General features: G+C 40.9%; 1 protein-coding gene across 5 annotated transcripts in view; it reads left to right on the forward strand.

Moving 5' to 3' along the window:
• The first annotated feature begins 2,174 nt into the window (after positions 1-2,174).
• The window catches only part of NFKB1 (nuclear factor kappa B subunit 1), a 61,340-nt gene continuing 50,600 nt past the window's right edge, over positions 2,175-12,914 (forward strand). For 3 of the 5 annotated variants that reach the window (XM_075149630.1, XM_075149625.1, XM_075149626.1), the window contains exon 1: positions 9,603-9,621. The gene's annotated coding sequence lies outside the window, so the exon portion shown is untranslated. Of the gene's footprint in view, positions 2,355-9,602; positions 9,622-10,086; positions 10,107-12,914 lie in introns of those variants that run through there. The other 2 variants (XM_075149628.1, XM_075149629.1) reach the window with 2 other exon arrangements.

Genomic DNA, 12,914 nt, shown 5'->3' on the forward strand with positions numbered 1-12,914 from the left:
AGGGAAAGCTGAGCATGAGTACTTGATAATATGTCCTTTTAAAATAAATCCACCAGGTAAGTCTCCTTAAGTTTTGGAACTTTTCCACATTGTCTGATTTCCTGGTGCTTGTTCATACAGGTTTTGCTCTGTAAGCACGCCTTTGACTAGTTGTGACATGGCACCTTTCCTTTCAAATGAATCTTATTTGTACTTCTTGTATTTTAAATCCATCTAGACTTCCTTCTTAAAGTGCTTTGGGGCCCAATTCTCTCCTCACTTGCTCTGCTTACTTCAATCCACTTGCTTCCACAGAGAAGATTAATATAGGGTCTTGAGTGCCCAGAAAGTACCCCATTTAATAAGGAAAAACGTGTTTTACTCAGAAATGCTGAGTCATTCTCAATTCCCAATTTGGACTGGGAAGAGAATGGGGGAATGCATTTTTAGAACTGCATCACAGAGCATGAGTGACAATCCAAATAAAGGAAATGACTGTCTCTTCATACATATGTATGTGTAACCTGTATGAGATTTCAGTTCTCTTATCAAGAGACAGTAAAAATCCTTTGCATTTCCAAGCTCCCTTTCACAGTCTCAGCTCTAATTTTAAATGAGCAGGTCTCTGTTCCAACCCAGAGATGGGGCACAAAGCACATCATTTGAATCTACTCCCTTTCCAGGAATGAAAGCTACCATCTGGATAGACTGGAAGTGTTCAGCAGCACAGTCTCCCTCTAAGACATGACTGGACTATCTATACAGTGTTAAAGACAAGGCTGTAATAGCTCCGTAGTAAAAATACCCCTTTCTTCTTGGTCCAGTCAACAGGTGGCTTATGATTTGACCCTGTTTCTTTTGGCTCCATTTTTGCTCTGGACTACATTTCCTTGCTTCAATACAAGAAGCAATAGTTGCATCATTTCGTTCACTTATAGGGGTTTTTTTTAATCCTTCTTATAAATTATGATTTTTTGTTAGCCTCATTCAACTCTGAGATAAATAATTAGTGAAGCTCCACCTCATGTGGCATTAACAAAATCCCCCACAGGTGCTTTTCAGGTGTGCTGCTGAATCTCTGGGCTCACGCACATCGGGTGAGCTATGCTAGCTGCTGATTTGAGAAGCTCTTCACCCTTAGCAAACCAGACATTTAAGACTCAGCATAAAGATGTTTGAACTTAGAAGTTTCACGTGGTATTTGTACTAGTAAAAAATGGCACTAGCTGACTTTCTTCAGCCTTGGTTAGATGTGGGAGACTTGGTTATTGTACTACAAACTTGGATTTCAGTATTAAGAAGACCAGTGTATTATCGATGGTTGGCACAATTTGACAGAGGTTAACGGACCTGGGAATCTGCTCTGCCAGAAGCTGTATAAATCTGCAGAAAAATGGTGCTGTGTAGCCTGTACTCTCTGCTCAGTGCTGTTTTCAGACATCAGGTGGTAGCCAATCTGCAAACCTCCTTTTGTGATGTGCCCATGAAACGCAGCCAACAGCCAGGCACTATGTAAGTGAGTTTAAATTCACTCTACGCATAGTCTCTCTTCCCTTCAAAACTTGTTAGGGGTCAACCAACAAGAAAACGTTGGCAGCCACCAGGTCGGGCCTGACTTCACAGAAGTGTTGAGAACGTCGCTGTGAGCCAAGCAACGTGGACAGCGACAGGATTATTCTTGTGGCTGTAGTAATTCCTCCGGGATGAAAAGGCTCCCGTATTCACGCGGCCTCCTCCAAGCCGGAGGGCCTGTCCCTGGCAGAGGGATTTCCTCGCCAGCGGGTGGCTGGCAGGCGCTTCCTTGGCTCCGCGCTGCCCTGCTTGCGTCGCCGCTGCCTCTCCTCGCCCACCCAGGGCGGGCTCCTCCAGAGCCCTGAGGTGGCGCGCGGGCGGCCGCCGCCACCAGAGACGGCCGGCGGTGCTCGGAGCTGTACAGGCGCCCCTCCTCCCGCCCCCCAGCGGTGCTCGCGCCCAACGGCCGCCCGCTCCCTCTCTGCCCCCCAACGGCAGCCCGCTCCCGCCCCGCCCCTCCCGCGCGGCCGTTTGCGCTGCCGGAGCGTCAGCGGGAATTTCCAGCCAGGAAGTGCGGCTGGGCCGGGGGGGCAGGGGCGGGCGGGCAAGGCGGCCGTGGGGGCGGAGGCTACGCAGGCGGCGGCCGCGGAGGCCGGTGCCGCTCGGCTGCCCTCGCCAGCGGGCCCGCGGTGGGGCGGACGGACGGGAGGGAGGGGGAAAGTCCGCGCGGAGCCAGGGCGCGGGCGGCGCCGGCGGCGTCACGCTGGTTACATGGCGCGGCGCTGAGGGACGCGCGGCCGGGACCCGCCAGCGGCAGACGACGACGACGACGAGGAGGCGCCGCCAGCCCTGCCCTGCCCCGGGTGAGCCTCAGGCGGCCCCTGACCCGCCGCTCGCTGCCTTCTTTCTCCCCTGCCCTTACCTCGGCGCCCGTTTGCCGCTGGCTGCGCTTCCTCCGTGCTGCGGGGAGCGCGGCGCCGCTGCGGCCCGATGCGGAGCGAGACAGGGGCGGCAGCGGGCAGCTGCGCCCTGCTCGGGCTGGGCTGGGCTGGGCGGGGGGGAAGCGCCCTGGAGAAAGTGGCGGCCCCCCGGGGGGGAGGTTTGCCGACGGGAAGCGTGTCCCCTGGGCCAGCCCCACGCGTGGCGCCGGGCGGCCGCTCGCCTGTGACCTCGGCCCGGGCGCGGACCGCCCGCTGAAGCGCCAGGAGCGGTTGCCGCGGGGTTTGCCAGCGCTCGCCGGGGCGGCTGCAGCGAGCGAGAGGGGAAGGCGGGCAACCGGCGACAACGGCCGGTGCCATGTGGAGGGACTCGGGGGATCGCGGGGGCTGTGGGTTGTGCCGGCGGCGGCCCTGCCGGCGGTGGGGAGGCGGACACCCCCTTCTTCCCGGTGCGGAGTTTCTGAAAAGGGGGATTGCCACCTCGCTTTGCTTTCTGTTGCGGATTTGCAAAATTGCACTCGTAGTGCACCAACCGCCTCACGCCTCTTCTGTGATTTTTTTTTTTTAAGCACATACTAGGCTTTTCCTCTGATGGGAGTCTTCCTAGCTAGGAAGGGGTGTCTGTGAAGGACTGTCAAGTAAAATGAGAAAGTTTGAAAGCCCAACTTGTGCTGACCCTATAGCTGGTGCTTGTAGGCAAAGGAGGTGCTGCTTTTTATGCTTTTGGTTTCGAAGGTGACATACGTGCTTAACCTGAGACGCAGTTTGGAGTGTCTGCTGTTGTATAGTCGCCGGCTGGCCTTGGAACGGTTACCGTGCAAACACGGGTTTGCTACTGGCAGCTTTTGGTGTCCTGGTCTTGGGTGGGGCTTGCGAAGTGTCACAAATAGTATCAATAAAGGCTACTTTCACAGGTAGTAAATGGTGCCTTTTTAAAGGCAATTTAGTAGTAAGTGGTGAAACTGAAAAGTTCTCACCGTGACAAGGAATATTAGCAGACTGATTGTTCTGTTACATTTTACCTTAAAACCAAAAATATTCAGCTTTTCATCATCGCGATTTTTTTTTTATCTATTGATGCTTTCTGCTTTGATGGTAACTTCGATAAAGAAGCACTATTGACTTACTTTATGTGAACATAGAATGGAGTATTATTTCTGAACTGTAGTACAGATAAGCTATGTGTTATTTGGCCATTACCATAATGCAATGTACTGATATGTAATTTTATTCAAATAAGTAACTATGAGTGCCTGTAAGCATTTGCAGAATAAGGCTTTGTAGACAAGGGATCATCATAACTTTGGTGCTGCATTTCGACTTCCTGTTTTAAAATGCTCAAAATCTTTGCCAAAGAATACCATTTTAAAAGAAATACAGATTGTTTTTTTTTAAAAATGGTTTTAAAGTGCCTATCATATTTGACATGTTTTGTGCTTCAGAAGTCCTCTTTTCATCTATTCTGTTCACAGAGAAAGTTAGTACTAAGTGGATGAATTCTCTGCCATATCACCTTGTGCCTTATATGCTGTAAGGTGCTACACCACCACTGTCAAGCTCACAGAACAGAGTTGAAAGTTCAACTCTGCGTTTTTATTGACATCTGGAGTCTCTGTGCTATGTACTGTGAAGTATCAGCTTTTGAAATAGTATTTCAGTTAAAGCATTTTTATTCTTTCAAAAGAGAATGTAGCTGCCCATTCTAGGAAAGCATTAACCAAGACGTCATTCTAAGACATCATTGTGTTTGCAGTGTTTTGTATTCTACAGAAATGACTACAGTTTGAGAAAACGAAAGAGGAAAAAGCAGCCTGTGACTATCCAGAGGCAGATCCTCTGTTCTGTAAACTTCCCTGGCTCAAGAATTTAACTGACATTTATGCTGAAATATTATTGTCAGGTTCTGCCACAGAGTGTGGAGATTTCAAGGAAACTCAGTGCTGAAATATGTGCAAGATCTGTTAAATAATTTAATCTTATTAATATTAAACAGAAGGGGAAAAACCTTTTTCTTTCTACCCCTTGTCCCTTTTTTAAAGAAAGAAGTGTCAATCAGCAGTAGAGTCATCAAAAAATGAAATTATCTTTTCATGCAAGTAACGAATACACTTTGAGTAGAGTTAAGGTTGTAAAACTGAGAACGGGTTTGTATCACTTTGTGTCATGTTGTGTGTTTTTAAAAAATAATGTTGTAGCAGATAAACTTTACACCTGTAGACGCTTAGTTCAGTCAGCACCTTGGTATTGTTTCTGTAGTGCATATTTTGAAATCAGAAAAGTTTACTGGGAAGAAAGTGTGCTGGGAGAGAAAACAAGGGAATCTTGGGAGAGGGTGAGAGCGTGGAAAGCAGATAGTGATACTTCATTTATGTGCACATTCTAAAATTTCCTACTTAATTTATTGAAAAACAGCAATTTAATTGTTTCTCCATTACTATGTATTTGACTTTTAAAATCAATTTTAATAATAAATTTAAATTTACTTTTTTCATTGAGCTGGCACTATGTGACTTCAGTAATGGATACATACTGAAATAAATATCACTGATGCAAACTTGCTAATTAATAGATTTTTGAGTTTTCATGTAAACAATACTCCTCCTTTTCATCATTGTCTTTTCCCAAAATCTTCCCATGCCACTGTCTCATGAATACATGCAAACTCCAGAAATAAGTGCAGTTAGGAATTCATGTTCTCATGCTTATCATTGCTGAGTCTGGAATGACAGGAACCAAGTTTGAAGGGCTATGAGCCTTTACTATCAAGGATGCTCTATGCTGACTAGAAAGTTCAAGTCTCCCTTAATAGTTACATGTATACAAAGTAAGTGTTGTTTTGAAGTTGCAAAGATACAGAGAAAGACAATATATTTTTTTATTAACTTACAGTTGGCTTTCTGATGTAGCTAGTGATGAGAAAATTCTGCGTTCTTCAGAGGTTCTGATGAATTAATCTGTGTTTTCATAGATCGCTTGTAGATGTACTTGCTAAAATCTTCTCACCTTTCGGTGCTGTAAATGTTTGCCAACTCTAAATTCAGAAGTATTAGTCTTAAAGAAAATTGTTACTCATTTCCCTAAACAACTAATAAAAACTCTAAAGTTAGTTTAAATTTTTCTTTTCCAACATGTTGATAGCTTTTCTTTGATTCTTAGACACAAAATAACACAGCTATTAAAAAACCAAGAGGAGAGAATGTTTCAGGCAAATAATGAAAAAGAAATTCCTAGTCTTGGTCACTTTTAGCTCTGACACAGATATTTTAGAAGTGGAAGTTGTAATTTGGAGTCCTTTAAATAAGCTGTGAACCTTTTATGAAGTTCTACATTGATAAGATCATAATTACAGTTGTCATTAACTGTGCCCTTAGGTCAGTCAGGCACTAAGTTTGCATCTAATTTTGAGCATAGAAATAATTCAGTGAATCTTCTTCAGTGCTTTTGTTTAAACATATATATTTTGCTGAAGCACTGTTGACAGCTTCAGAAGTAAGGCCTTACAAGATGTTTCAAATTATTCTAGTCTCAAGGTAAAATCCTTTGTTTAGGATTTAGGTGGAGCTGACAGACCATGTGTGGGGAGGAAGCTGCTATTGCTACTACTGGCATTTTTTCCCCCTTTCAGCTTTTATGTTCGTTTGACAAGCAGTGCCAGATACTTTTTTTTTCTTTTTTTTTTTCCCCTCTTCATTTAAAATGCAGAATTAGCTAAACTGAAATACCTCTGTATTTCATTGCATCCTCCAAGCAAACTGTACTGGTATCAACAGATCAAGAGCAAAGTAGGTCTGAGTTGTGTGGGGTTGCTTTTTTTGTTTGTTTTTTGTTTCTTTTAAAGATCATATTTCTATCCGTTCAAACACTTACAGACAGATTTTAACACCCGAATCGAGTAAAAACAAAGCACATGTTTTTTTGGGTCTCAGTTTGGGTCTCTTAAGTGGTTTTTGTGATATCACAGGTTACTGTAGAAAATTGAGGCTGCAGGAGTTTTACTGTTTCTTTGTAAAAACAAAACAAAACAAAAACAACAAGAAAAAAAAAGCCTTAGTAACCACTTTGCACCTGAAGATTTGAAACCTAGGCTGTAACTGTAATGGTGCTGGACTCGGTTCTACCTGTTTGGTTCCACTTACTGGTGTTATTTAACTGACCGTTGCTGTCATGTTACGTTTTCAGTGGCTGTTCGAAACCAAAAGGACACTGAGAATCCCTTAGCTCACTTTCGTGATTGAGATTGCAGTGGTAATAACAGCCCTTGCTATTTTCTGGGTCCTCTTCTGCCGCCGTTGTTCATGAAATGAGGGACTGTGTCTTCAGTAAGACCCCAGAACCTCTGTGAAAGTACCTGGTGATACAGCAGATCTTATGGGAACTGGACTTCTAAAATGTTGGGTTTGCTTGTTACTTGGCTTCTCAGAAAAGCTGTTCTTCCCTCCCCCAAAAAGGAAAAGGTTTGCTGTTTAATTTTGATGATTCATTACACTTAAGGTTTACGAAATGGGTATGTGTGGCTTTTTAAGTTAAAATTTGTCTTTGATGAACAACTTTGTATGAACTAGAACTATTTCTAAAGAACATTCAGTGTTTCTTTTTAATCTGTAGGAAGAAGTAACAGCATTTTAACATGATATTCAAGTTAGTTCAAGTAGCATTACCACCCCATGTGGCTAAAATACAGCATAGTTACTAGGGTTGTTTTGCTGTGTTGAACCTCAGTATTTTTACATATACTTAGCATTATATATATACTAGAGTGTGTTTGCCATATATTTGAATACTGTTTATTCCTTTGATTTAAGTTGCTTTGAATGTGTTTTAACAAAAACATTCTAATTTTATTCTAACAATATCCTGGAAAAACAGTTTATATGTTTATGGCATCTTAGTGTTTCTTCTTGTCATATTAGTTCACTACTTTGACATTTGGGAAAGGAATAAAACACACAAAAATTCTATTTGTAAAGATACTTACTAATGCAACCATTCAGGTAGTCCAGTTACTCTTTGCAAAGTGAATTTCCTCATGCTATGAATCGTTCTTCAAATTTAGTATCTGGGGTAATAAACTTGAGTCTAGATTTCCTACAATAATTCTGCACCCAACAATTCTGATTCAGAGCATCACGCTTCTGAAATCTCTTTAACACTTGTGATTGATTTCATTTCCTAAATGTTTTGTAGTTTTTATACTGTTGTCCAATAATGCATCTGCTCGTGACTGAAAATATTTGAAAATTTTAACTCAAACAGTTCTTTAATTTTAAAAATACACAGACAGAACTCCCAGGTCCCACCCAACAGGAAATAATAAGCACGCTTAATTAATAACAAGAGGAGGCAATTCGTGTTGTTATATTAGAAAAACAAACAGTGTCATTTAGGGTTATGTAGTGTTATTGCAGCTGCAGCAGTCTATGGGTGAGAAAAAGTTTGCAGAGGAAAGTAGTATCTTTGATAAAAATGCCTCTGCACAAACCTTTTCTCACTTGTATACTGAGAAATTATACTCGGATCTTTATTCAGAGATTACACGTCTTTGTAGCAGCTGAAGAAAAGTAAAAAATACAACTTTCGTATTCCACTTTTGTGGAAATTGAGCATTATTGAGTTTTATACTGAGAATACAGTTTCCTTAAAACATCCCCCTACACCCCCAAGTATTGAAGTCCTAAATGGGAGAAGAAATATTAGTAAACTTTTAACATGTAAAGGCAAACTTCAAATTTCAAGTCTGTTTCATTACTGAGTTAAAATCCCTTCAGAAAAACATAGTTGGGGCTCCTTGTCAACTTGAGTGAGTTAGCAATCACTTCTCATGGTTTTTAAATGCTTTTTCTTTCCTGTTTGTGCTTGACATATCTATGTCAATAATGTGAGTGAAAGTATGCATGATGTTCCTTTAATATTTTGGTTCTATTTACTTTGTGTATTTCAGAATACTATAGCTGTTTATCACCTCTTATTTTGAATAATCCAGGGATTTGCTGTCTGTAGCACATTTTTTTCTTTTCCTTTTACTTTAAAACGTTTGTGTATTGTGTGTGTAGCTTGCATTTTCCCAATTTTTCCAGACTCTGCATCAGGACAGTGTTCATCTAAAAGATAAATATTTTGTCCAGTCTTAACCTTTGCCTGGGGACTTCAGAAATAATTTATTAAAGTGGATGCAATCAAAATGAGTAGTTGAGAACAATGTAAATAAAATAACCATTGCTAAAACCTTTTCTGTGTTAAGGTTTTTCTTGGTTAGTATTTGGGAAGGGGATGTCTCTTTCCCCTCTCCCTACTCTTCCTCTCCAGAAAATTTTTTCTGCAGCAGCTTCATTAATAGCAACAGTGATGGAAGTACAAGGTGCTGGTAGCTAACAGCTGTTAGAGTTTAATTGTGTAGACCTGCTTTAAGCAGGTTTGGACAACATGTGTTCAAAATGCCAGCAACTGTTTGGAATCCTGCCTGTACAATATTCCCACTGTTGTTACATTGCTTTACAAAAATGGGATTTATTTTTCTTTAGAAAAGTATCTTTTATTCAGCCTCAAAAAATTAAAATGGTTAGAAAGACATGTGCAGCTTAAACTAAGGGTTGTCCATGTAACTGCTGTAGGTTCATGACCCAACTTGTGTGTCCTCTGAAGCGTCAGAAGACCTAAGCCTGTGTGTATGTATGGCCTGCTATGTTGTGCAGAGGTAGAAAATAGCAGTTTCTCAAACTTCCTTTTTTCCCTCCCTGTGCTTCTCTAAGAATATACTCTGCACCAAAGGTTTTTGATCTGGAGCTGCGCTCCCAGTATTTTGGGAAAAATAACTGGGTTACAAGGGAAATGAAGTGCTGGATGAAGTTGAGATGAGGTGGCCAGAGCTAAGGTGAAAAGGCCAGCAATTGAAAGGGATGGACAGCATCCTCACTTTGAAGGCACGGCAGTGATGAAGGCTTGAACTAAATATCTTGGATCAGTATCTCTGTTCTGTCAAAGCAGCCTGCTCTGTCCTCTAGCCAAAATCATCTCAGCAGCTCTTGGTCCTTCTTCCAGGCCTGACCCAGGAACTCGCAGCATCTATTGCACAATACATTTCCCAGCATCTCTATTTGGGAAATGCTGGTTTCTAAAACAATTGTCTCTATACAGATTATGTTTTGCAAAGGATGGAAAAGTGAGGCTGAAGGATGGATAGTTGCCACTAAAAGAGGTAAACAATACCAGGTAAAACACATTGTAGAGACTGTACACTACAACAGTTACTGTTTCTACCTCAATATTTCATAGCTGCTACAGGATTTCAGAGAACTTGATGCTATTCCTAAAAACGTAGTTCCCTGCAATCAGATAGTCTGCCATGTTTTATAGCCCTGATGTAGCAAAAATATACTTACAATGTAATATATAAAACACAAATGTCTTTGCCTCTCTTTCATCCCTATTCCTCTCTATTTTTAATAAGCAAAATGAACAGGCTAAGAGCATAATCACAGTGAATTTCATGACTTTCATTCAGTGTTCAGTTAAAGAAGTTTATTTTTAACAGGTAAATTCCAATGAAAGCCAAGTTAAAGAGAAAAAACACTGCTAGAAAACTTGCAGAAAGAACCGTGCTTTCAATATATCAAGTCAGCTAAAGTGCAGTAGGAGAGTTTCTCCTCTTGAGGCTTGCTTTCTGAATCCCAGCCTTGATAGGTGAGAAAAGCATGATGTGAAATGTCTCATAAAGTAAGAGATGGACGTTCTTCAACATAGAAATTTATTTAAATCTTCACACTAAGTCTAGTTCACAAGTATAATGAACTCTGGGTAATAAAGATCATGATTCATTAACATACAGATCTGCAGTTTACCTTTTACAGAATATGCCTTAATTTCCATCCTGTTAAACTGATCTGTGCTATAACCAAACCTTCTTCCATAAAATATTAATCTCTCCTGAACTCAATCCTTATACTGAACTAATTAAAACTAATGAACAAGTTTTATAAAGGATGAGTTGATTCTTTATATTTTAAAACACAACAGCAGGCAGATCCCCTGATGCTAGTCTTTTGCATTCATTTTCTGAGGATATAATGGGCATCCTGTCACATCAGTTTTTATGCTTTTATTTTGTTTGATTGGCTTAAAGTACAGAAAGTTTAAGAGATGAGTGTCTCATAAGCATTTCCACCAGGTATCGCTCTCTCTTATGATGAGGCAGGTCTTTGTGGGGTAGAGAAGTTGGTGATACTGTTCATCCTTCATCTCTCCAAATTGATTTTAAAAAATACATTTATATTCAAAGAACATAGATTAAAAGTAGAGACCTGCTTACCATGTCTCTCTCTGAAGGCCTGGGAAAGGAAGCATATGTCATGTTGGTTTTTTTTTTTCCCCCTGGTCCTATGTGAAATGTTAGCTTCATCAGTAAGCACACTGGTACACTTTGAAACATGAATAGATAGATTTGGGGTACTAAAGCTCAAATGTTTGTGGTGTTTTTTTGCGGGGGGGGGAGGTTGTTCAACTATTTAGGATAATATTCAAATGGTTTTATTTCCTGCTTGGAGGAATAAGAAGTCTTCCTAATTTGTTAGTATATATACTGTTCAGGTTTTTAGCCAGGCCAGTATGAGAACAAAGCTAGAAAGAAAAAGAATGAAGTTTCAAGTCTTAGTGTTTTAAAAGGCATGCAGCTGCTGGGTGAGATGTCTGTAAATGTTTTCAGAATTAACTGGATTATTAGTATCTGAATCAAACATTAAAGCTTGATTCTTCATAGATGATGAAATTTGCATTGAGTTATGCTTGTCTGTAGAAAAGTAATAGGAAAAAGTCCCATTCGCTGTTTGTAGGTATTGGATTGGATACTGGTATCAAAGAGGAAAATGGTTTACCTCATTTTTAAAATTCAAGCCAGAAAGTTGAAGAGGAACAGTAGAGGGAAGCATCTGGACTACAAAAAATCAGGGGACTAACAAAAGTTGGTTAGAGAAACCTCTCTTTGTTTTTAAAAGGTAGTTAGATACAGTGGATGTTGGAGAACAGCGGGAGAGAGATCTGAAATCAAATGATTGAGATAAACAGAAATGAGAATTCTTGTTCCTGGATGAGAGCATTCCTACATTAATTATGTTGTTTCCATTTTAAATGCCTGATCCCTTCGAAGCTTCAAAAGAAGTATTCAGAATGCAATAAATGAACTCGTGTTCTTCCAGCTGTGCCTACTTATACTTGTTATTATTTGGTTATGAAGGAGGTGTACTGATGCAAAGTAGCTGCCATTATGTTTCCTTGGTTGGTTGGTGCAACGCCATCATCTTTCATGTGTGTGTATGTATGTATATCTTCCTAGGTTTTTTCTTTTTCTCCTTTTTTAAACCTTTTTCACAAGGGCAACTGACCCACTGTGGGGAGAAAGAAATACTGCACACATGTGCATATGCACACGCATACACACTTATAGTCCCTCAGTAGGCACAGCTGTGTGGTTTTGGACAAGTTTAGCTGGATTTTACGTTTTCCTATTGCGCTAGGAGCTAAGTGACGTTCCTTCATCCACCTTTGAATTTTCACGCAAGAAGATACTCTGAGTTGAAATGTTTAGTTTCCTGTGCCCCATTATCTGAAAGACTTCAGACGATCTCCAGGGTGGAGGCTGTTGTGGTTGATTGTGGTCTGCAGGTGTAGGGGTATTTTTTTATTGTAGATTGAAGTTTGCAGTACAGTTTGTGGGAATCGGAGATTATGTGGGAAGCAGGCATATATGGTAACACAAACTTCCACAAAGCAATTTTAATCCCAGTCGTCTTCAAATGAGAGAGAGGTGGTTTTGACCTGACTTCTCTAAGATGCATATGGCAGCAAATATACCTTGGATAAAAACAATCTCTACCCCAAAACACAGCTCGTGTAAAGAGAGAATGAACAAAGCTACTAGTGGTAGATGCTAATCTTACCACTTAATGCATGTAGGAAATGTGCTTAGAAACTCAAGCAATAAGGGAAGAGGCCAATTAAAAGTCATACAATTAATGCTAGGGTCTGTTTTTCTGCAAGTGCCGTTTTGTTTTTTAATCATGCTATTGACTCCCTGGGTTTCCCCCAATTTTCTTGTAAGAAGAGGATGCTTAGGGATTTGTTAACTAAATAAATCCTAAGCAAACAAGTTCTGTTTTGGAGGTAGGGCTCCTGGAACATTTTTGTTGTTTGTTTGGCTTTAAAAGAGGACAAAACATACAGTGAAACTGAGACTGTTTTCAGTTATTTAGAGGAGTCATTTTAAACTTCTGGGTTAATTTTTGTCTAGGCCCTGAAAAGGCAATCAAGCGTCAGTTTACATACACAAAGGCATATGTTTGCACATCTAAATCATCGTGTGTTTACAATAAACTGGCTTAGCATTCAAGCCAGAGAGAATGTCTTTAACCTCTCTCCCAAACACTGCAGCTGACTCTTGAACACAAAAGATCTCAAGTAAGAGACACCTGTGCTTTTGGTGCGAGAGAGATTATGTTT

The sequence above is a fragment of the Calonectris borealis genome, chromosome 4, assembly GCF_964195595.1.
Source record: "Calonectris borealis chromosome 4, bCalBor7.hap1.2, whole genome shotgun sequence".
In the NCBI taxonomy this organism is placed as follows: domain Eukaryota; kingdom Metazoa; phylum Chordata; class Aves; order Procellariiformes; family Procellariidae; genus Calonectris; species Calonectris borealis.